General features: G+C 41.2%; 1 protein-coding gene across 6 annotated transcripts in view; it reads right to left on the reverse strand.

Moving 5' to 3' along the window:
* Window positions 1–22,308, reverse strand: part of EYA3 (EYA transcriptional coactivator and phosphatase 3) — a 122,722-nt gene extending 100,414 nt beyond the window's left edge. For 2 of the 6 annotated variants that reach the window (XM_036827408.1, XM_036827342.1), the window contains exon 1: window positions 1,022–1,122. The gene's annotated coding sequence lies outside the window, so the exon portion shown is untranslated. Of the gene's footprint in view, window positions 1–1,021; window positions 1,133–21,592; window positions 21,693–22,154 lie in introns of those variants that run through there. The other 4 variants (XM_036827351.1, XM_036827361.1, XM_036827381.1 and 1 more) reach the window with 3 other exon arrangements.
* Window positions 22,309–23,897: the final 1,589 nt, after the last annotated feature.

Raw genomic sequence — 23,897 nt, forward strand, 5'->3', positions numbered from 1 at the left:
ATTTTTTCAGTAACAGTACACTAAAATTTTTGGCAATAAGCTTAAAAATCTGGGGCTAATAATCTCCCAAGAAACTCTGTCCTCCGTCATAGCAACTGTCCTATAAGTAAAGCCCATGCAGAAAACAGAGCTGATCATCCCAGAACATCCGCATGTTTGCCTCAGCTGTGCATATCCATTCTCATGGGATAGAGAACAAGAAAATGACAGAACGTCCCCATGACCTGTCGATTAACAAGATGACACAAGCCCAATCTGCCAGCAATTCCGAGTGCCTGCCACCTGTTAGCCTGCTCTAGCGAAAGCCCCCAAAACTGTGCACCAGCGAAGAACTGGGAACGCCTTTGTTGTTCCCTAACCATGGAAGCTACCAGAGTTCAGTCTAACCCAGCGCCTTAAGGAAAACTTCCCCCAGGCCGGGTAAATCTGCCCAGATCCGGGCTTGGGCAAAGGCCTCCTCTAGCAAAGAAAAGGAGGGAGAACCCAGGCGAAGCACAAATGTCACCTACTCGTCCCGGGAGGGGTAGGGGTCAAGGATGAAGAAAGTTGGAGAACCAGGACCTAGGACCCCAGAGAGAGACAGGCTCAGTTTCGCAGTGGAGCACGGTGAGCACAACGAGGAGGTGGGCCGTCCTACTGGGTGAAAACACAGCAAGATTCCAGGATCAACGGTCGGGGAAGAGAGATGCTAAAGTGAGAGTAGGGGCAAAACCAAGGGGCAGTGGCTTAGGGAAGCGCTGAGGCGAAAAGGCAAGAAACCAGGGCTTTTAAAAGGCGGATGAGGTGGAGGAAAAATAGCAAGGCGAGATGTGAGCGGCGACAAAACAGGCTCAGCTGAGGAGAAAGAGGCGAGGCCGGCGTTGGGGGAAAGGAATGAAATAAGCTCAGGAAGCATTGCAGGGACAAGGGACAGGCAAAGAGAACCCCCACCCACAGGGACCGGGACACAACTCTTGACCCGTCCCTCTACAGGCTGTACTCGACCGGCCGCACTCAGACCCTGTCGGCAGCGGAGACTCACCCAAAGGCTGCAGAGGCCCCACAGAAGGACATGGGGACCGGTCCAAACACACAGGAGAACCAAGCGGCTGCAGGAAACGGCGGCGTTAGTGTGACCCGGATGCGCATCCCTAGAAACCGGAAGTTGGCGGCCAGGGTCATCACACAATCCACACCTCGTTCCAACAGAAGACTTTGGGCGCATGTGTCAGGCCTCACGGGGAGGGGCGGGGAAGCGCCTAGACCCCGCCCACTCGGCCGTCCCGGGAGCCCCGCCCCTGATTACGGCCCGCCCGGCCCCTCGGTGGTGCTTGGGCCGGGTAGGTTGGTTCGTGCGGCGCCTAGGTACCACTGAGGCCCAAGCAGCCCCGGTAAAAAAAAAAAATACTCAGCACTCATGTTTCAAGAAGGTGTTTTAAGTTGCGTGTAATTCCTTTATCTCTAAAGCGAAAGTGAAATGTTGGACGTATTTGTTAGATTTAGAAAAACTGTGGGAGGAAGAATCTCTAGGAAATTCTGGAAGGCACTTGGAGGGGAGGCTAGCCCAAGGTGATGGTTTTATTCCGGTATTAGTTTATTCCTAATATTGTACTGAGCTTCCAGTTAACTTCTATTTCGTGCACAATATTTTATGTAATAATTTTATCAGAAACAAGGTTTTTAAATGCTTCGTTAACGTTAAATTACTACCCCAATATGGAAATGGAGCAGGGTTGAATTAAGGTTTTGTGAGGGCCTGAAGTTTATTCAATTCGGGGGCTCTCTTTAAGGAAACCCACAATTACAAATACAATATTAGGTCTAAAAATGAATCTTCAATGTTAGCAAAGAAATCACAAATCACAAGTTTTTTAAATTTCATAAATAACACAAAATCCAGAAAAAATAAACACTATTAGTTGATACACCTCTAAAGTACGTTTTTTGCTACATTTTTTGGCTGTATCTTCTTTGATCACCTTTTCCTATGACAATTTACTAAGTAATATCATTTACCGGGATCCTTGACTCCTCTCTCTGACACCATACATCTAAATCATCAGTAAATTCTGCAGGATCTACCTTTAAAATCTGTCCAGATTACGACTATTTACTGCCTCTGTTGGTATAAGCCACAGTTAATGTGTGGCCGTTTGCTGTTTTTATACACTTGCCCTTCCAGGGTCTATTAACACAGCAGTGGGCTCCTGTTAAAACCTTAATCAGATCAGGTCCCTCCTCCAGTGGATTCCTATTTCAAAGTGAAAACCAGAATCCTGCATAAGCCTAGAGGACCCTCAAGACTTGACACCCCCCAGTACAAATAACCTCATCTCCTACTCTTTCCATTATCCCTCTTTTCAAGGCACATTGGCCTCTTTGCTATTCTTCTAACCTGCACATAGACTCAGGGTATTTGTACTTGCTGATCCCTCTGCCCAGAATGCTCTTCCTCCAGATAACTGCATCTTTCACCCTATCACTTCCTTTACATCTTGGTTCAAATGTCACCCTTTCAATGAGAACTTTCCGAACACTATATTTAAAATTAAAGTGTTACCCACAAAAATAAACTCAAAATGGATTAAAGACCTAAATGTAAGGCCAGACACTATAAAACTCTTAGAGGAAAACATAGCAGAACACTCTATGACATAAATCACAGCAAGATCCTTTTTGACCCACCTCCTAGAGAAATGGAAATAAAAACAAAAATAAACAAGTGGGACCTAATGAAACTTAAAAGCTTTTGCACAGCAGAGGAAAACATAAACAAGATGAAAAGACAACCCTCAGAATGGGAGAAAATATTTGCAAATGAAACAACTGACAAAGGATTAATCTCCAAAATTTACAAGCAGCTCAATATCAAAAAAACAAACAACCCAATCCAAAAATGGGCAGAAGATCTAAATAGACATTTCTCCAAAGAAGTTATACAGATTGCCAACAAACACATGAAAGGATGCTCAACATCACTAATCATTAGAGAAATGCAAATCAAAACTACAATGAGGTATCACCTCACACCGGTCAGAATGGCCATCACCAAAAAATCTACAAACAATAAATGCTGGAGAGGGTGTGGAGGAAAGGGAACACTCTTGCACTGTTGGTGGGAATGTAAATTGATACAGCCACTATGGAGAACAGTATGGAGGTTCCTTAAAAAACTACAAATAGAACTACCATACGACCCAGCAATCCCACTACTGGGCATATACCCTGAGAAAACCATAGGTCAAAAAGAGTCATGTACCAAAATGTTCATTGCAGCTCTATTTACAATAGCCAGGACATGGAAGCAACCTAAATGTCCATCGACAGAAGAATGGATAAAGAAGATGTGGCACATATATACAATGGAATATTACTCAGCCATAAAAAGAAATGAAATGGAGGTATTTGTAATGAGGTGGATGGAGTTAGAGTCTGTCATACAGAGTGAAGTAAGTCAGAAAGAGAAAAACAAATACAGTATGCTAACACATATATACGGAATCTAAGGAAAAAAAAAAAAAAAAGGCCATGAAGAACCTAGTGGCAAGACGGGAATAAAGACACAGACCTACTAGAGAATGGACTGGAGGATATGGGGAGGGGGTGGGGTGAGATGTGACAGGGTAAGAGAGTGGCATGGACATATGTACACTACCAAATGTAAAATAGATAACTAGTGGGAAGCAGCCGCATAGCACAGGGAGATCAGCTCAGTGCTTTGTGACCACCTAGAAGGGTGGGATAGGGAGGGTGGGAGGGAGACGCAAGAGGGAGGAGATATGGGGATATATGTATAAGTATAGCTGATTCACTTTGTTACACAGCAGAAACTAACACACCATTGTAAAGCAATTATACTCCAATAAAGATGTTTAAAAAAAAAATTAAAGTATTACCATCCTCCCTGCACTTCCTAGCCCAGTTCCCTCACTTAATTTTTCTACAATAACATTTTTCCCGTCCAACGATTTGCTAGTGAATTTGGTTTAACATCTCGCCCCCACCCCCACCACCCTCCCCTTCCTCCCCCCACCAGAATGTGAGCTCCATGAGGGCACGCATGTTTGTCTGTTTTGTTCACAGATGTATTTCAGTACCAGAACAGAACCTTGCATGTGGAGGGCACCCAATAAATGTTTGTTGACTAAAAGGATCAATTGCTCATTTACTTTGCTTTTGCTCATCCAAAACCATGCAAGCTGAGCCACCAACTCCACCAGGGGGAGTCCGTGAGTAACCAATGTGGTATCCCCAGAAAAGTTATTCCTAAAGCATATACATACACATAATTCTAAAACACAACTACAAGAAAGCACACAAATACCTCCCCAGAGCAAAGAATGCTGGACCTACTATCAATAAAAACCCTCCAATGTCTTCACAGTCCCTTCAGAATAAAATCCAAGCTCTTTACTATGGTCTACAAGGCCCTTCTTGGCCTGCCCTTCCTAACTCTCTGATGTCGTTTCCAGCCTCCCTTACCCTCATGTACAGCCATCCTGTTCTTCTTTGTGCTTCTTGTACAAACCAAACTTTCTTGCCTCAAGGTCTAAGCAAATACCCTTTCTGCTCTCTTGAACACTCTTCTCCAAACCTTCCAATGAATTGTTCCTTCTGCTACTTTCAGTTAAATTTCAGTTCTGAAGGCTTCACGCAGGCCCCCCATGACCCCCATCTCCCGTCTAAAGTAGCTCTTCCATCCCCTTCGCATACCTTATCTTTTCTCCATGGTCCCTATCACTATCTGAAATTACCTTGTTTATTTATCATCTGTCACTAGAAAGTAAGCTCCATGGGGGTCTATATCTCTCTTGTTCACTGCTGAATTCTCAGCACTAGAAGAGTGACTGGCATATAGTAGGTGCTCAATAAACAAAACAAGTAATTACCAAAATTTACTGAAGCTTTACTATGTGTTACTTACCATACACAGTAAATATATAAATGCTCATATTTCTCTTTTAATCCTCCCAACAATCTTGGGAAGTATTATGATTATCTCCATTTTAGAGATGAGGAAACTGAGGCAGGGATAAGTTAAGCAACTTGCTCAAGGCCACACAACTGGCAAGAAGCAAACCCATGACTTGAATCCAGGTCTGCAAGACTACAGAGCCCATGATTCCTCTCAAACTACAGGAAGAGCAAGTATGGATTCATTTATTTACTAGTCTCTTTTCTCTGACTTCAGACAATTGTGCTTGCTGTCATGGTCAGCAAGAGTGGAAATGTTTGTTGGGGTTTTTTTCCTGCCCTACTGCACTACTCCTGGGGACAGATATCAAGAAATATGCTACGGACTTCCCTGGTGGTGCAGTGGCTAAGAATCCGCCTGCCAATGCAAGGCACACGTGTTCGAGCCCTGGTCCGGGAACATCCCACGGAGCAACTAAGCCCGTGCACCACAACTACTGAGCCTGCGCTCTAGAGCCAGTGTGCCACAACTACTGAGCCCGTGTGCCACAACTACTGAAGCCCACGCGCCTAGATCCCATGCTCTGCGACAAGAGAAGCCACCACAATGAGAAGCCCGTGCACCGCAATGAAGAGTAGCCCCCGCTCACCGCAACTGGAGGAAGCCCGCGCCCAGCGATGAAGACCCAAGGCAGCAAAAAAATAAATAAATAAATAAATTTATTTTTTAAAAAAAAGAAATATGCTAAAAATATGGTTTTGCTCAAGCTGAGTTGTAACTATTTAGATATTTGTTATATTATTTCTGTAGATTTGAAATATTTCATTCAAATTTTAACACAAAAGAAAGGCTATTCAAATAGTCCAAAAGTATTATGGCCATGTCTTTCTAAACAAAAGCCAAAATGTAAATCAAAACACAAGCCTAATTACACTAAAACCATCTAAAAATAAGTTTTCTAAATTATATATTTCCATTAAAAAGACATAATGAATTAGTGTTTTGTAATAGTTATCAACTTAAACCCTCCTGATTGATCTGAGAGGCTAATGGTCTAGCTTTTGTTTCTGTTGACTTCTCTATGGTACTTAAGGCAATATCTTATTATGTACATGATAGTTGAGCCTCTAAAAGCAATCGATAGTTGATGGGATTGTAAAATTGTGCAACTGCTATGGAAAACAGTATGGCAGTTGCTCAAAAAATTCAAAATCAAACTACCATATGATCCAGCAATCCCACTTCTGAATATATAGCCAAAAGAATTGAAAGCACAGTCTCAAAGTGATATTTGCAAACCCATGTTTATAGCAGCACTATTCACGATAGCCAAAAGGTAGAAGCAACCCAAATATCCATTGACATGTAAATGGATAAATAAAATATGGTATATACATACTTTATTTTTTAAATATACTTTAGAATACAATGCAGCCTTAAAAACGAAGGAAATACTGTCACATGATACAATATGGATGAACCTTGAGGCCATTATGCTAAGTAAGATAAGCTAGTCACAAAAGGACAAATACTGTATGATTCTACTTATCTGAGGTCTTTAAAGTAGTAATTCATATATATATATATATATATATATATATATATATATATATATATATATATATACACACATACACCAGTGGCTGGGGAATTCCCTGGTGGTCCAATGGGTAAGACTCCGAGCTCCCAATGCAGGGGGGCCAGGTTCAATCGCTGGTTGGGGAAATAGATCCTGCACGCATGCTGCAACTAAGAGCCGGTGCAGCCAAAATAAATAAATAAATAAATAAAAATAAACATTAAAAAAAATAAATATACCAGTGGCTAGAGGGAGAGAACAAAGGGGAATTGTGTAATGGGTAGAGACTTTCAATTCTGCAAGATAAAAAGACTTAGGAGACCTGTTTCACAAAAATGTCAATATACTCAACACTACTGTTAAGTGTACACTGAACTGTACACTTAAAAATGGTTAAGGTGGTAAATTTTATGATATGTTTTTACCACAATAATTAATTAGTTTTTAAAAAGAAATCTATAGCAATCTAGTCATTGATATAATAAAGATGTGGGTCACTTTATGCCTACTCGGCCCTGCATGGACATTATCATAGTCTTTTTCACAGTTTTGTCGAAATTTACACCAGTAAGAAGCCTTGGGAGTGGAATAAGTTCACATTTTCAAGATGTGCAGTAACCATTGCTGTCTTCTTTTTTTTTGAATTTTATTTTATTTATTTTTTTATACAGCAGGTTCTTATTAGTCATCCATTTTATACATATCAGTGTATACATGTCAATCCCAATCTCCCAATTCATCACACCACCACACCCCCCACCACTTTTTCCCCTTGGTGTCCATATGTTTGTTCTCTACATCTGTGTCTCAATTTCTGCCCTGCAAACTGGTTCATCTGTACCATTTTTTCAGATTCCACATATATGCATTAACATACAATATTTGTTTTTCTTTTTCTGACTTACTTCACTCTGTATGACAGTCTCTAGGTCCATCAACGTCTCTACAAATGACCCAATTTCGTTCCTTTTTATGGCTGAGTAATATTCCACTGTATATATGTACCACACTTCTTTATCCATTCATCTGTTGATGGGCATTTAGGTTGCGTCCATGACCTGGCTATTGTAAATAGTGCTGCAATGAACACTGGGGTGTATGTGTCTTTTTGAATTATGGTTTTCTCTGGGTATATGCCCAGTAGTGGGATTGCTGGGTCATATGGTAATTCTATTTTTAGTTTTTTAAGGAACCTCCATACTGTTCTCCATAGTGGCTGTATCAATTTACATTCCCACCAACAGTGCAAGAGGGTTCTCTTTTCTACACACCCTGTCCAGCATTTGTCGTTTGTAGATTTTCTGATGATGCCCATTCTAACTGGTGTGCGGTGATACCTCATTGTAGTTTTGATTTACTTTTCTCTAATACTTAGTGACGTTGAGCAGCTTTTCATGTGCTTCTTGGCCATCTGTATGTCTTCTTTGGAGAAATGTCTATTTAGGTCTTCTGCCCATTTTTGCATTGGGTTGTTTGTTTTTTTAATATTGAGCTGCATGAGCTGTTTATATATTTTGGAGATTAAACCTTTGTCCGTTGATTCATTTGCAAATATTTTCTCCCATTCTGAGGGTTGTCTTTTCGTCTTGTTAGTAGTTTCCTTTGCTGTGCAAAAGCTTTTAAGTTTCATTAGGTCCCATTTGTTTATTTTTGTTTTTATTTCCATTACTCTAGGAGGTGGATCAAAAAAGATCTTGCTGTGATTTATGTTAAAGAGTGTTCTTCCTGTGTTTTCCTCTAAGAATTTTATAGTGTCCAGTCTTATATTTAGGTCTCTAATCCATTTTGAGTTTATTTTTGTGTATGGTGTTAGGGAGTGTTCTAATTTCATTCTTTTACATGGAGCTGTCCAGTATTCCCAGCACCACTTATTGCAGAGACTGTCTTGTCTCCATTGTATATCCTTGCCTCTTTGCCATAGATTAGTTGACCATAGGTGTGTGATTTATCTCTGGGCTTTCTATCCAGTTCCATTGATCTATATTTCTGTTTTTGTTCCAGTACCACATTGTCTTGATTACTGTAGCTTTGTAGTATAGTCTGAAGTCAGGGAGTCTGATTCCTCCAGCTCCGTTTTTTTCACTGAAGACTGCTTTGGTTGTTTGGGGTCTTTTGTGTCTCCATACAAATTTTAAGATTTTTTGTTCTAGTTCTGTAAAAAATGCCATTGGTAATTTGATAGGGATTGCATTGAATCTGTAGATTGCTTTGGGGAGTATAGTCATTTTCACAATATTGATTCTTCCAATCCAAGAACATGGTATATCTCTCCATCTGTGTGTATCATCTTTAATTTCTTTCATCAGTGTCTTGTAGTTTTCTGCATACAGGTCTTTTGTCTCCCTAGGTAGGTTTATTCCTGGGTATTTTATTCTTTTTGCTGCAATGGTAAATGGGAGTGTTTCCTTAATTTCTCTTTCAGATTTTTCATCATTAGTGTATAGGAATGCAAGAGATTTCTGTGCATTAATTTTGTATCTTGCAACTTTACGAAATTCATTGATGAGTTCTAGTACTTTTCTGGTGGCATCTTTAGGATTCTCTATGTATAGTATCATGTCATCTACAAACAGTGACAGTTTTACTACTTCTTTTCCAGTTTGGATTCCTTTTATTTCTTTTTCTTCTCTGATTGCCGTGGCTAGGACTTCCAAAACTATGTTGAATAATAGTGGTGAGAGTGGACATCCTTGTCTTGTTCCTGATCTTAGAGGAAATGCTTTCAGTTTTTCACCATTGTGAATGATGTTTGCTGTGGGTTTGTCGCATATGGCCTTTATTATGTTGAGGTAGGTTCCCTCTATGCCCACTTTCTGGAGAGTTTTTATCATAAATGGGTGTTGAATTTTGTCAAAAGATTTTTCTGCATCTATTGAGACGATCATATGGTTTTTATTCTTCAATCTGTTAATGTGGTGTATCACATTGATTGATTTGTGTATATTGAAGAATGCTTGCATCCCTGGGACAAATCCCACTTGGTCATGGTGTATGATCCTTTTAATGTGTTGTTGGATTCTGTTTGCTAGTATTTTGTTGAGGATTTTTGCCTCTATATTCATCAGTGATATTGGTCTGTAATTTTCTTTTTTTGTAGTATCTTTGTCTGGTTTTGGTATCAGGGTGATGGTGGCCTCATAGAATGAGTTTGGGAGTGTTCCTTCCTCTGCAATTTTTTGGAAGAGTTTGAGAAGGATAGGTGTTAGCTCTTCTCTAAATGTTTGATAGAATTCACCTGTGAAGCCATCTGGTCCTGTACTTTTGTTTGTTGGAAGATTTTTAATCACAGTTTCAATTTCATTACTTGTGATTGGTCTGTTCATATTTTCTATTTCTTTCTGGTTCAGTCTTGGAAGGTTATACCTTTCTAAGAATTTGTCCATTTCTTTCAGGTTGTCCATTTTATTGGCATAAAGTTGCTTGTAGTAGTCTCTTAGAATGCTTTGTATTTCTGCGGTGTCTCTTGTAACTTCTCCTTTTTCATTTCTAATTTTATTGATTTGAGTCCTCTCCCTCTTTTTCTTGATGAGTCTGGCTAATGGTTTATCAATTTTATCTTCTCAAAGAACCAGCCTTTAGTTTTATTGATCTTTGCTATTGTTTTCTTTGTTTCTATTTCATTTATTTCTGCTCTGATCTTTATAATTTCTTTCCTTCTACTAACTTTGAGTTTTGTTTGTTCTTCTTTCTCTACTTCCTATAGATGTAAGGTTAGCTTGTTTATTTGAGATGTTAGTTGTTTCTTGAGGTAGGATTGTATTGCTATAAACTTCCGTCTTAGAACTGCTTTTGCTGCATCCCATTGGTTTTGGATAATTGTGTTTTCATTGTCATTTGTCTCTAGATATTTTTTTATTTCCTCTTTGATTTCTTCAGTGATCTCTTGGTTATTTAGTAATGTATCATTTAGCCTCCATGTGTTTGTGTTTTTTACATTTTTTTCCCTGTAATTGATTTCTAATCTCATAGTGTTATGGTCAGAAAAGATTCTTGATATGATTTCAATTTTTTAAAATTTACTGTGGCTTGATTTGTGACCCAAGATGTGATCTATCCTGGAGAATGTTCCGTGCGCACTTGAGAAGAAAGTGTAATCTGCTGTTTTTGGATGGAATGTCCTATATATATCAATTAAATCTATCTGGTCTATTGTGTCATTTAAAGCTTGTGTTTCCTTATTAATTTTCATTTTGGATGATCTGTCCATTGGTGTAAGTGAGATGTTAACGTTCCCCACTATTATTGTGTTACTGTCGATTTCCTCTTTTATAGCTGTTAGCAGTTGCCTTATGTATTGAGGTGCTCCGATGTTGGGTACATATATATTTATAATTGTTATATCTTCTTCTTGGATTGATCCTTTGATCATTATGTAGTGTCCTTCCTTGTGTCTTGTAACATTCTTTATTTTAAAGTCTATTTTATGTGATTTGAGTATTGCTACTCCAGCTTTCTTTTGATTTCCATTTGCATGGAATATCTTTTTCCATCCCCTCACTTTCAGTCTGTATGTGTCCCTAGGTCTGAAGTGGGTCTCTTGTAGACAGCGTATATATGGGTCTTGTTTTTGTATCCATTCAGCAAGCCTATGTCTTTTGGTTGGAGCATTTAATCCATTCACATTTAAGGTAATTATCGAAATGTATGTTCCTAGTACCATTTTCTTAATTGTTTTGGGTTTGTTTTTGTAGGTCCTTTTCTTCTCTTGTGTTTCCCACTTAGAGAAGTTCCTTTAGCATTTGTTGTAGAGCTGGTTTTGTGGTGCTGAATTCTCTTAGCTTTTGCTTGTCTGTAAAGCTTTTGATTTCTCCGTCGAATCTGAATGAGCTCCTTGCTGAGTAGAGTAATCTTGGTTGTAGGTTCTTCCCTTTCATCACTTTAATATGTCATGCCACTCCCTTCTGGCTTGTAGAGTTTCCTCTGAGAAATCAGCTGTTAACCTTATGGGAGTTCCCTTGCATGTTATTTGTCATTTTTCCCTTATTGCTTTCAATAATTTTTCTTTGTCTTTAATTTTTGCCAATTTGATTACTATGTGTCTCGGCGTGTTTCTCCTTGGGTTTATCCTGCATAGGACTCTCTGTGCTTCCTGGACTTGGGTGGCTATTTCCTTTCCCATGTTAGGGAAGTTTTCGACTATAATCTCTTCAAATATTTTCTCGGGTCCTTTCTCCCTCTCTTCTCCTTCTGGGACCCCTATAATGCAAATGTTGTTGCATTTAATGTTGTCCCAGGGGTCTCTTAGGCTGTCTTCATTTCTTTTCATTCTTTTTTCGTTATTCTGTTCCATAGCAGTGAATTCCACCATTCTGTCTTCCAGGTCACTTATTTGTTCTTCTGCCTCAATTATTCTGCTATTGATTCCTTCTAGTGTATTTTTCATTTCAATTATTGTATTGTTCATCTCTGTTTGTTTGTTCTTTAATTCTTCTAGATCTTTGTTAAACATTTCTTGCATCTTCTCGATCTTTGCCTCCATTCTTTTCCCGAGGTCCTGGATCATCTTCACTATCATTAGTCTGAATTCTTTTCCTGGAAGGTTGCCTATCTCCACTTCATTTAGTTGTTTTTCTGGGGTTTTATCCTGTTCCTTCATCTTGTACATAGCCCTCTGCCTTTTCATCTTGTCTATCTTTCTGTGAATGTGGTTTTTGTTCCACAGGCTGCAGGATTGTAGTTCTTCCTTCTGCTGTCTTTCCTCTGGTGGTTGAGGCTATCTCAGAGGCTTATGCAAGTTTCCTGATGGGAGGGACTGGTGGTGGGTAGAGCTGACCATTGCCCTGGTGGGCAGAGCTCAGTAAAACTTAATCTGCTTGTCTGCTGATGGGTGGGGCTGGGTTCCCTCCCTGTTGGTTGTTTGGCCTGAGGCGACCCAACACTGGAGCCAAACTGGGCTCTCTGTGGGGCTAATGTCAGACTCTGGGAGGGCTCACGCCAAGAAGTACTTCCCAGAAGTTCTGCTGCCAGTGTCCTTGTCCTCACGGTGAGACACAGCCACCCCCCACCTCTGCAGGAAACCCTCCAACACTAGCAGATAGGTCTGGTTCAGTCTTCTATGGGGTCACTGCTCCTTCCTCTGGGTCCTGATGCACACACTACTTTGTGAATGCCCTCCAAGAGTGGAGTCTCTGTTTCCCCCAGTCCTGTCGAAGTTCTGCGATCAAATCCTGCTAGCCTTCAAAGTCTGATTCTCTAGGAATTCCTCCTCCCGTTGCCAGACCCCCAGGTTGGGAAGCCTGACGTGGGGCTCAGAACCTTCACTCCAGTGGGTAGACTTCTGTGGTATAAGTGTTCTCCAGTTATGAGTCACCCACCCAGCAGTTATGGGATTTGATTTTATTGCAATTGCGCCCCTCCTACTGTCTCATTGTGGCTTCTCCTTTATCTTTGGATGTGGGGTATCTTTTTTGGTGAGCTCCAGTGTCTTCCTGTTGATGATTGTTCAGCAGTTAGTTGTGATTCTGGTGCTCTCGCAAGAGGGTGTAACAGCACGTCCTTCTACTCCGCAATCTTGAGCCAAATCCCATTGCAGTCTGTCTATTTATTTATTTATGGCTGTGTTGGGTCTTCATTACTGTGCACGGGCTTTCTCTAGTTGCGGTAAGCGGGGGCTACTCTTTGTTGTGGTCGCGGGCTTCTCATTGTCGTGGCTTCTCTTGTTGTGGAGCACGGGCTCTAGGTGCACAGGCTTCAGTAGTGTGGTACGTGGGCTCAGTAGTTGTGGCTTGTGGGCTCTAGAGCACAGGCTCAGTAGTTGTGGTACACCAGCTTAGTTGCTCCACGGCATGTGGGAATCTTCTCGGACCAGGGCTCGAACCCGTGTTTTAGTACACCTCACCAGACAGGATTAAAATTATAACCCTGGAAATCTACATGAGATATAAATGGAACATTTTCTGCATCCTTACCACAGGCAGCTTTGTATTCATTAATATCACACTTGAAGTGTATTCTGGTTATCTATTGCTATGTAACAAACTATTCCAAAACTCAGTGGTTTAAAACAGCCACTGTATAATATCTCACAAGTTTTGAGTCAGGAATTTGGGCAGGACTGATTTGGATGATTCCTTTCTTCCATCTGGAATCAATCAGAGTTCGTTAGTAATGTTCTAACTGGCAGCTAGGCTGATCTGGAGGGTCCAACACAGCCTTACTCATATGCTTGGCACTTGATGGGAATGCCCGAAAGGCTGGGTTTAGCTGTGTAGTCTCAGAGCCTCTCCATGTGGTCTATCCATCAGGGTAGTTAAACTTTTTACATGGCAGAGACAGATCCTGGAAGCTGCCATTCTTTTAAGGCCTGCCTGGAAACTGACACAGCATCACTTCCATCCACTGGTCAAAACAATCATAAAGCTCATCTAGATTCAAGGAAGGCAACGTAGACCCCGGACATTGTCAGAGTAACTTGGACCTCTTGCCACTATTGTTATCTTTCTGATGTTCACCCAAAGAGCTCCTGAGGAAACATTCATTTTGATGTTTATCTACCTGTTTATTTAGCAACTACTTTGTAATATTTTAGGCTCTGAGGTCACAGCAGAAAACAAATCAGACAAAAACCTCTGCCTGCATGGAGCTCACATTCCAGTCAATCCATAGTCAGAAATCTAGTGAGTTGACTAGGTTCATTTGGGGTTAAACATCTATTCCCACTTCCTTCTAGTGAGCCTTCTTATATTGCAGAAGTGGGAAGGTTAAAGATGGCATTTCTCAGGCTCCCTTACAGCTAGGATTCTGGATGAAAGCTAGGTATTGCCAATTAGATGCACTTGGGTAAGATTTACAAGGTGGAAATGAGGAAGAGACCATTTTCCTGCATTTTGGCCATTCCTACTGGCCAATAGGGTCATCATTGGAGACATGGGGTTTTCCTGCAGCAGTCTTTCCATTTCCAGTCTCCAGCTCCATGAGTTGGGAAGGCAGTTGTAGCAACAGTGGCCACCAAAGGAGAGCTACCCAGTCCTAGCTTTCTGACCCCTGAATCTTAATTGTAGAGAAGTATGACTATGTTCTTGAAATTAGTCATTCTTGAGTTGACCTCTGATTCTCTCTCCTCCAGATTTTCAATGATTTACAATGATTTTGTAAGCATTCAATTTCCTGAAATTAATTGCTTTCTGCTTTAAACACCTAGAAAGATTTCTGTTGCCTGTGCTGAAAACTGACTGAGAAGGTATGATATTAAAATTAAAATACTCAGTTCCCACTATCTCTGCCTTCTAGGTAGACCCTCTATATTTACTTGATGACTACATTAGAATCCCTCACATGGAAATCTGAGCATCTGATGTTCTTGCCTTTAACTCCTCCCAGACAGCTCTGCAGCTTTCCAGGCACAGGGTGAACCTGACCAGGTCCCTGGTAGAGAGAAAGCCAAGTGTTAGACCAGAGAGCAAGTCCCGGGAATCACGTGAAGCTTGGGAAGTGCAATCGCAGCAGCCAAGGGACCCAAGGTACCATTTCAGCATTAGCTCTTGAGAGATAGGACAGCCTAGTTCCTCCCCTGCTCCATGGCAGTGTGCTTTAAAGCTCTGAAATGGGAATAAGAATACTAGTCCTAATTCACAGAGCTTTGTAAACTATACAGTACTACACAAATATAAGAGGCTACGTAGTATCTGGACTGGTTGTTCTTAAAGTATGGAGGTCTCTGAGCCACTATCAGGGAGTAAGTGAAATTAAAAATAATATTAATGCAGCATTTTTTTTGTTTTTACCCTTATTCTCTCAAAAAGTGTGGTGTTTTCCAGAGACTCTGTGGTGCCATCATTTCTCTGATGGCTAACTGGAATACGTGCCGGTGTATTCTTTATTTTTTTAATTTCTGTTTTAATTTCTAAAAGAGAAAATATTAATAGTTATAACCCATATAAACAAAAGTTCTTTGGGGGTTCTAAATAATTTTTAGGAGTGTTAAGGGATCCTGAAATAAAAACATTTGAGAACCGCTCACTTAGGCCCTTATGTATACCCATTCTCGTACTATCTGTAATGGCCCCCACTCTAACCATTTCTGGTTGCCTGATTCCCACTCATAACCCTGCCATGTCCAGCACTCTTCTACTAGGATGCCTTTCTATTTTGATTAACATACTTGAGACAGTATCTTCTCGCACAGATGTCTAGTAGCATTTGTCTTGGCACAGCCTTGGGACGCCATTTAACTGTGACTTGTCTTCACGGGCAACACTAGACCCACAGCCCAGCCCCTTGCTTTACTGGTGCTGGGTCATCCTTTCTGGCTGGACTCATCTGGGATACCTGGTTTCTGCCCCTGCTTTCACCCTATTTAATATTAATCTCACCCACTTTGGCCCCCTGTTCCTACTTGTTGTTCCCCTCCTGTTCAAGTGGCCACCTGCTGTGGGGATCATTGCCAGCTGCCCACAACTAAACTGAGCCATCCCCACCCCTTAGCCCTGTCCAGTTGGATAGCTTGAGCTGGGTCAAACTGAAGCCTCTTGGAAGTTTCCTGCCAACCACATAATGGATTAATATTTGCTTTTAATTATGGCTATAACTTCCACCAAGAATGTTGTTATCTGTGTATTTGTACTCTGTAATTAGATTTAAAATTAAAACATAAACTGTTAGCACTGAATATTTCTTGTGGGTAGGATTAAAGAGACTTAATTTCTATGTTGTATGTATCTGTAAAGTTTGCTTTTTTTTTTTTTACTATAGTGAGAATATATAGAGGTTAAGAACAAGGGCTCTGGAAAGAGATTGTGTCTGATCTCCCAGAACTCCCTGGCTATCCCACCGTTGTGTGACACTGGGCAGGTCAAGTACTTTCTCAGTGCCTCATTTTTCTCACCTTTAAAATGGAGATTTTAAAAACCGCTTATCGAAGAAGAAGGAGGAGGAGGGGGAGAGGGAAGGAGAGAAGAAGAAAGCCCTTATAGTGTTGTATGAGCATTAAATATATGTAAAGTGCTTAGAATTATGTCAGATATCTATCTATATAAGTGATTAAAAATCAAAATAGAATGGAGAAATAGAAGGAATATTATGAAGCTTTCATGAGTTTAGAGATACAGAAAAACATTATAATAAACCATAAAGGTCTGATCTTTATCAGGAAATTTGAGAAGATGAGAAGCTATTAATCCAAGTGCTTTAGAGAATGCCAACACCGGATTATCCATCCTCCTTTGTTTTGAGAGATAAGGAAGAAGGCTAGTGAATTTTTACATAGGAGTTACCGTAAAATTTAAGACAGTCCAAATGACTTCCAAATCATGTCATTATAAAAAGACTAAGTCTTTTAATTAAAAAGACAAAGAGCTTTTCTATAATATTGGAATGTTTGCTTTAATAATTCCAGGAAGTATTTACTTGTAACCCTGAGGCTAATAATTCTTATTATAGAAAACTATATTTTTTTTAGAAAGCTACATTTTAAAAAGAATGTTTGTTGTAGAAAACAGTGGTTATTCATTTAAAGCTGTAAACTATTTTTGTTATAGAAGGTTAATTTTATTCCAGTTTGGTGATAAATTAACCCCCTATGACCTCACTGATCTAGATCTAATTAACTTGACAAGTATAAAAGTCTAGGCAGAGTCTCTTAAATTTGATAATGCATGTAAATACTTTCCTTCATGTGAAAAAGTTATCTTATAAAAGATTAAATATAAAACTCCAACAGATTAACTTTAAAAAGCAATACAAAGAATGAAATTCTGATACATGCTACAACACGGATGAGCTTTGAAAACATTATGTCAACTGAAATAAGTCAAACACAAAGGACAAATACTGTATGATTCCACCTGATGAGGCGCCTAGAATAGGCAAATTCATAGAGACAGAAAGTAGAATAGAGATTACCAAGGTTACCAGGAGCTGGGGGAAGGGAGAATGGGGACTTATTGTTTATCAGTACAGAGTTTCTGTTTGGGATGATGAAAAAGTTCTGGAAATAGATAGCGGTGATGGTGTACAACCTTGACAATATACTTAATGCCACTGAATTCTTCACTTAAAAACAGTTAAGATGGCAACTTTTATGTTACGCATATTTTACCACAATAAAAAAACACTATACAAAAAAAAAGCAATTCAAAGGAAACAATGTAATATTTTCTAAAAGACAACTAACCTGGATTAAAACGTCAATGACATGAAAAATCCAAAAATGTAGAGGAATTGCTCTAGATTTAAAGAAAATAGAGGGAATTCCCTGAAGGTCCAGTGGTTAGGACTTGGCCCTTTCACTGCCGTGGGCCCAGGTTAAATCCCTGCTCGGGGAATTAAGATTCCACAAGCCACGCGGTGCGGCCAAAAAATAAATAAATAAAAGAGAATAGGGCTTCCCTGGTGGCGCAGTGGTTGAGAATCTGCCTGCCAATGCAGGGGACACGGGTTCGAGCCCTGGTCTGGGAGGATCCCACATGCCGCGGAGCAACTGGGCCCGTGAGCCACAACTACTGAGCCTGCGCGTCTGGAGCCTGTGCTCCGCAGCAAGAGAGGCCGCGATAGTGAGAGGCCAGCGCACCGCGATGAAGAGTGGCCCCCACTTGCCGCAACAAGAGAAAGCCCTCGCACAGAAACGAAGACCCAACACAGCCAAAAATAAATAAATAAAAATTAAAAAAAAAAAAAAAGATGTCTCTGCTTAGGCTTACTAAATACACTGAAAGGAAACACAAAATCAATGTTATCTGAAAATTAAAAAAAAAAAAAAAAAAAGAGAATAGAGAGACCCTAAAACCAAGTGCAACGAGTGAACTTTAATTCAATCCTGATCTGAAAAAAAATCTATAAAATATATTCTTGTATCAATTGAGGAAATTTGAACATGAACTTGCAATTAGAAGATATTATAGAATACGTATTAACTTTCTTAGGTGTGGTAATAGTATTGCATTTATGTAGGCAAGTGTTGTTATCCTCCGGAGATACATGAAGTATTCACTATTTAAAGGGTAAAGGCCCATGATGTCTATGGCTTTCAAATAGTTCACAAAATTTTTAAAATGCAGAGAGAAATTAAAGCAAATGTAGCAGGACTTTCCTGGTAGCGCAGTGGTTAAGAATCTGCCTGCCAATGCAGGGTACACGGGTTCGATCCCTGGTCCGGGAAGATCCCACATGCCACAGAGCAACTAAGCCTGTGCGCCACAACTACTGAAGCCAGCGCGCCTAGAGCCCGTGCTCCACAACAAGAGAAGCCACCACAATGAGAAACCCGCGCACCACAATGAAGAGTAGCCCCCACTCTCCACAGCTAGAGAAAGCCCGCGCAGCAACGAAGACCCAATGCAGCCAAAAATAAATAAATAAAAGTTTTTAAAAATAAAGCAAATGTAGCAAAACGTTAGCAGTTGTTGAATTTAGAGGAAGGGTAGATATGTGCTCATTGTTGTATTCTTTCAACTATCCTGCATATTTGAGAATACTAGAAAAATCCAGAATCTTGATATTTCATCACAGGGAGAACAGTATTGGTAGGGAACACTTGCTGTGTGTGCTCACCCAGCACACATACCCCTCTTCCTGTAACAGCACTTCCGTTTACCTTCTGGGCATTACCCTCCCCCAGTGTACGCCCACTTATTCTAAATTTCAATCTAGGTGTCCTCTCCTTCCCTGAACCAAGGGGGTAGGTGCACAACCCATGTCAGGTCAATCAAACGCTTCCTTGTAAGAATTTAACCTTGGGTAGATTAACACAAGGCACACCTGATAGTGCCTGGAGCTACTGCTCATCACTTCCTGCTTCCCAACTCCCTAGAGCTACCCTGTGTGCTTTTTCTGAGGCTTGCCATTTAGCTTTTGCCTCAGTGAGCTAACCCACTCTTTCCAATAAAATATTGTTGTTGTCCTGAAAACCAGAATTGGTCACTGATTTTGACCAGTGAACCATTTTAACACCAATCCAATGTTTTGTTTACAAAACACAAACAAACAAAAAGCAAACAAAAACAAAAAAAACACCTACAGAAGAAAGAACGCCTACAGAGAAAATTCCTAGCATGAAAAATCTATTTGCTTTTATGTGAGGGTTAAAATCTTCCAGGCCAGAGACAAATTACAATTGTGAAGTGAGCTGTGAACCATAAAAACAATTTAAAAATTCAGAGTTTGAACAAGTGAAAGGTGAGAGACATATTAAATTTACTCCCTCCCTGGAATGCAGTCTCACTTTACTACCAAAGTAGGCAATGGGAGTGAAAGCAAGCTGAAAGCAGAAAAAGCTTCACCGCCTCAGCAGAGGATGGAATCTCGCGATAATATGGCTGCCGTTTACCAAGCGCCCACCGCCCTAGGCGCTGAGTTAGTCCTTCATATCCGTCACCTCACTGAATTCTCCCAACGGCAAATTTATTATCTATTATTTGGCTATATATACTCTGATTATCTGCACTTTACAGAAACCTGGGGCTCAAGATTGTTAGATCTCTAAGTCGTAAACCTAGAAGGAGGAGGGGCAGAATCCAAACTCAGACGTGTGACTACAGCACTGGGGCCGTAGCACCAGGAGGGCAAGCGAGCTCCAGCTTCCTGGTCCAGCCTCAGATCAGCATCCCAGAGGCCTAAGCCCCTCCCCTTCAAGTTCCTGAGCCAATCCAGGGAGCGGTCAATAGATATTGAGAGACTCTGATTCTCTCCACCCACTCTGGACCCAAGAGCCTCCTTTGCAGACACCTTCCACAGCACCCAGTTCCTGGCTCTCAAGGGTCTCCTGAGTCACCTCTGCTACCCGCAAGAACTGGGTCCGGGGGAGCCCTAGCCTCCTCTGTGCCACACACTCCCAAGTTATGGCACCTGCTAACCCCCACTTCGCCGTGTTAACTTCATCGACAGAAAGTAGATTTCTCCCGCTCCCATTCGCCTTGACCTAGCAAAGCCTAGTGGATATAAGCATGGCTTTTGGAGCCAGATACACCTAGGTTCAAGTCCCTGCATCACCACTGCCTGCCCGTGTGTAAGTTTCTTCATCTTCAGGCTCCCAACCTAAAATTAGGAATGATAACCCTATCTTTATAGCAGGCTTGTTGTGAGGATAAGGCACACTAACCTATAGAAAGCATCCAGCACAGTGCATGGCACTGTGTAAGCACTTGATAAACAACAGTTGTTATTTTCTTACTTTCATTGTTATCCCCACACTGTAGTCTGTCCAGCCTTTCAACACCGATTTTGTACTTTGGGGTCTAGATCTCCTGCCTTCTCTTGTCATTTTTTTCTCTCTCTAGAAGTGAATCCAAACCCTGGGAGGGTTCCCAGTTCACTGGTGGGTCTTCTTCATTAGACAGATCTTCCAGAAACAAGAATTTAGCTTGCCTGACGTTTTCATTTATAAAACTTATTTCCAGGTAAAGTTTTGCTGCAATGCCCACCAATTTTCATCTAGAACTTGAATGTAGGTGATTATGCCCAATAAAGGATGGAGAGGTCACCAGGTGGGGCTGGAGCCTGGGCCTCAAGTCAGCTGGGCCTGACCCTGGTCTTGCTGGCTGTGAGGCGTGCACACTACTTCTCAACTCTGAACCTTAATTTCCTCAGCTATAACATGGAGAGTCTGGCTCTTAACCTGTAGGGATGTAGTGAGGAATCCACGAGATAGCAACTGGAAAGCCCATGTGCCTGGCACAGAGTAGACAAGGGTAATGTCAGTTTCCTTCCCCCTAGCAGACCATGACTGTCTTGAAGTACTACCATCAGCATCCTAAAAGAGAGGTCCCACCCTTAAGGAAGCAAGGCTTCCCCTCTCCTATTGCATTTTCTACCTTTTCCCTAGTCACTCCTTTTGCTTCTCTGAACCTTAGTCATTCTGCAGTTGGGGGTGGGGCAACACAGGAAAGAGAGGCGGTTCCTGGGACTCAGCCAGCCGCAAAGTGGCCCTGCTCAGATGCCATCTGGTCAGGAGCCAGACTTGCTGCTTAGAAAAGCACATACGTTCTGGGCACTACTACCTAAGGGAAAACTCTGAGACATTTCAAAAACAGCAGTAAAGATGATTAAAGAGTTAGAGAAAAGGGCCTGTGAGGAAAGTTTACAGAACCTAGATTGTTTAGGTTAAGGAAGTGAAGGCAGGAGGGGAAGCCTGGGCTTCTGAGAAACAGTTTCCAAAGAGATGAAGCCAAACAAAATAAAATACATACAGTGGTAGGTCAATGTTGTAGATTGGGAGGGGTGAGTGGTGGGTGACAGTGGAAGGGTCTTGGCGGGTCCACTGAGGCAGGACCTGAAGTCGGGGGATTTCTGTAAGAAAAAGAATGCAAAATTATTACCACAAAATTGCTAGGGCCCTTCCTGGGCTTTGAATGGTATATGCTGGTGAGGGACCCTGAAGCTCTGTTGATTTCACCTCTGATCAAGTAAATTTACTTCCAATCGATGGTGTGACAAGTGAGCTGGTAACAGATCTGAGAAACGGTCACAAAGCTTGATTGTTCTGCAAACTCTGCCTGGCAACGCCTTCTTCCCCTAACTAATGCCTTTTTAGCCTGCAAAACGCAATGCCAGCCTGCTCTCCTCTCAGACATCTTACCAGATGCAGCCCTTCCCCGCCACAGTGGTTCAGTGCCTCACCTTCACGTGTGCACCTGTCGTCTGTCACACACTGTGCTTATATGGACCACTCCACCTGTGCATTAGTTATCTAATGCTGCATAACACATTTCTCCAAAATGTAATGGCTTAGAACCATAGGCATTATCTCACCGTTTCTGTGGATCAGGCATCCGGGCATGGTTTGTCTTAAGGCTCAGCTGGAAGAGATCGGCTTCCCAGCTCACATGATTGTTGGCAGGATTCAGTTCCTCATAGACTGTTGGACTGAGGCCTCAATTCCTCAAAAGCTGCTGGCCGGGGGCCTCCCTCCATTCCTTGCCATGTAGACCTCTCCGTGAAGCAAGCATGGCAGCTGGCTTCATCAGAGCGAGCAGATGAGAGGGCAAGAGAGAGAGTGGCAGCTAAGTGACAGTCACAGTCCTTTGTAACCTAATCACAGAGGTGACATCCTCTCACTTTGGTCATATTCCATTCATTAGAAACAACTCACTAGGTCCAGCTCATACTCACATGTAGGGAATTACACAGTCATAAATACCAGGAGGTGGGGATCATTTGGAAGCTTGTCAGAAGCTGCCTACTACAAATGTCACTCCTACTCCATCTTGTCATGGCTGTTGTCCTGCCTGTCCCTGCCAGTCCATTGTGAGTGCTTTGAAGACAGGAACCACAATTTACTCACATCTTAGTGCTCCTTAGTGACTAGCACAGGCCTCTGGGGCTTGTTAAGTGAATGGATAATGAATAAATGAATGATTGGTTACTCCCTGTAGCAGAAATGGAACCAAAGACAAGTGTGTCATTTTAATTAAGAGAGTGTGCTATTTATTACCTTTTCACCCAGTCACTGCATTTCTAGAAAATTAAGGAAATAATCAGGAAAGTAATTACAAGGATATACTTAGAAGTTTGTAAGTTAGTTGCAAGGATGGTCTATAGAATTGTTTATAACAGCAAACATCCCCCTCAAAAACAAAAACAACTAACCTGTAAACTACCTGAATGTCCAATAATAAAGGATTGATTAAATGCATTATGTTACAGGCCTACAATAGATATTCTGAAGTCATTAAATTGAAAAATGTTGAACAGTAGTAAATGGCAGGGAAAGATGCTTATAATATTGTACATTATTTTAATATTGTATAATGCACATTATTTATTGTACATCTAGAAAGCAGGTTACAAAGCAGTGTACGTATTTCACATTTTTACAAAGTAAATATACACATAGAAAAAGTCTGGAAGGATTTAATCAGTTTTAAATGGCTATGAGGTTCAGATAAACTGATTTTAAATTGCTTAAACAAACAGGTACGTGTTTTTTTGTTTGTTTGCTTTTTTCACATAACAAGATGTCTGAAAGTAGGCAGCCTCTGGCCTTGGTTCTCTCTGGCTCAGTATCACCGCAGTTCTTTTGGCCTTCCCCTCATGCTTGCCACCTCATGGTCATAAGATGGCTGCCCCAGCTCCAGGCATCACATACACATTCAAAGAAGGAAGAATGGCTAAGGGGAAGCTCCAGTTATGGCTAACTCTTTACTAGGAAAGCAAAAGATTTTCCAGAAGTCCCCCACTATACTTCCCTAACTCTCTCATTGGCTGAGTGACATGGACATTCCCAGCTACAAGGGAGGCTGGGGACACTAGAAACAGAAATTTCATGATTGGCTTCAAAAGTCATGATGTATGCCCTAGTTACACAACTACCTAAACAAACTTGAAGGTCTGTTAGCAAAGAAGGGAGCAGGGACATTGGGTAGGCAACTAGATCTTGCTCCCTTTAGACAGGACATGCTGTCCACTTTGTCACTGTCACTGTCACCTCACTCCTTCTAGTCTTACACCTGGATTGCTCTACTCAGTTAATCATCTGCTAGTCCCTGAGGGCAT

This window comes from Balaenoptera musculus, chromosome 1 (assembly GCF_009873245.2).
Source record: "Balaenoptera musculus isolate JJ_BM4_2016_0621 chromosome 1, mBalMus1.pri.v3, whole genome shotgun sequence".
In the NCBI taxonomy this organism is placed as follows: domain Eukaryota; kingdom Metazoa; phylum Chordata; class Mammalia; order Artiodactyla; family Balaenopteridae; genus Balaenoptera; species Balaenoptera musculus.